This window comes from Propithecus coquereli, unplaced genomic scaffold (genome assembly GCF_000956105.1).
Source record: "Propithecus coquereli isolate 6110/MARCELLA unplaced genomic scaffold, Pcoq_1.0 Scaffold151, whole genome shotgun sequence".
Lineage (NCBI taxonomy): Eukaryota > Metazoa > Chordata > Mammalia > Primates > Indriidae > Propithecus > Propithecus coquereli.
In genome coordinates, this window is record NW_012139525.1 from 1,201,450 (window position 1) to 1,202,556 (window position 1,107).

Sequence of the window (1,107 nt, forward strand, 5' to 3'; positions counted from 1 at the left end):
CCAATAAAAATATCAAGAGTATACTGGAGAGAAAAGGTGTAGACTTTGAAAAAACACATTAGCTTGAATTCCAGTGTAAAACATTTGCTTTGTTACTTTGACAAGTTGCCTGAGATCTCTGGAATTCAGTTTTCTTAACTGCAGGATGTGAACAATAATAATAATATATAGTTACTATGTGGTATATTAGTTAGGTTTTGTGAGTTATGCTAATAACAGAAACTGTTCTCATTACATTTGCAAACAACATAAAGATCCAGGTATTATATTCCTATTTTTAACAGATGAAAAATCTGGGACACAGAACATGTAAATTCCTTACTGAAAGTCACAGAACAAACCAGTGGCAGAGAAGAGATTGACCTTAGAGATCTCATTTCTAAGCCCATTCTAAGTCCCCTTACTAACTTCATAGTATTTACTGAGAATTAAATGGATGTGAAATGCTAGCAACGTGCTTAGTACCTAGGAGAAGATCAATAACTATTCAATCCATTCTTACATTTCTAAAAATTCTATGCTGAAAGAACACATAGCATTTTTTATTCAAAATAATCATAAATATTCTACTGAGTATTTTTGATTCTGTTCATGAGTATCCCTTTTGAGTGGTAGTAGGGGAAAATAAAGAGAATTAAAAGGGGGGGGGAGAGAGAGAGAGAGAAGAAATCTCTAAATTGAACTTACATGAATAGCAGGACCTGTCCTTCAGCACCAAGCCTGCTATTAAACTAAAAAGGTACACACTGTATGCACATCGATCTTCACTGTCACCTTCTACAAACTATGATTGAGTAATAGATGAGTATTTGCATAGAGCACTATATTCCATCATTGGCATGTCAGCCCTCGGTGCTGACTAAGTGAATTGTGTTGCTCTCTGATTAACTTGAAATAAAGAGGACAATCATTTCCATCAACATTTATCAGAGCTTTGTGGTTCAGGCTAAACAGTGCCACAACTATTCTTGGAGTTAATTTCAGAAATTCCAATTTATCAGCAGAATTAGTTTCCCAGATTTTCAGAGTTTTATTTCTTGAGTATATTTGCTGATAACTTCTGCAGGATATTCTCAAGTACATTTGCTGAAATTTCGTCTTGATATA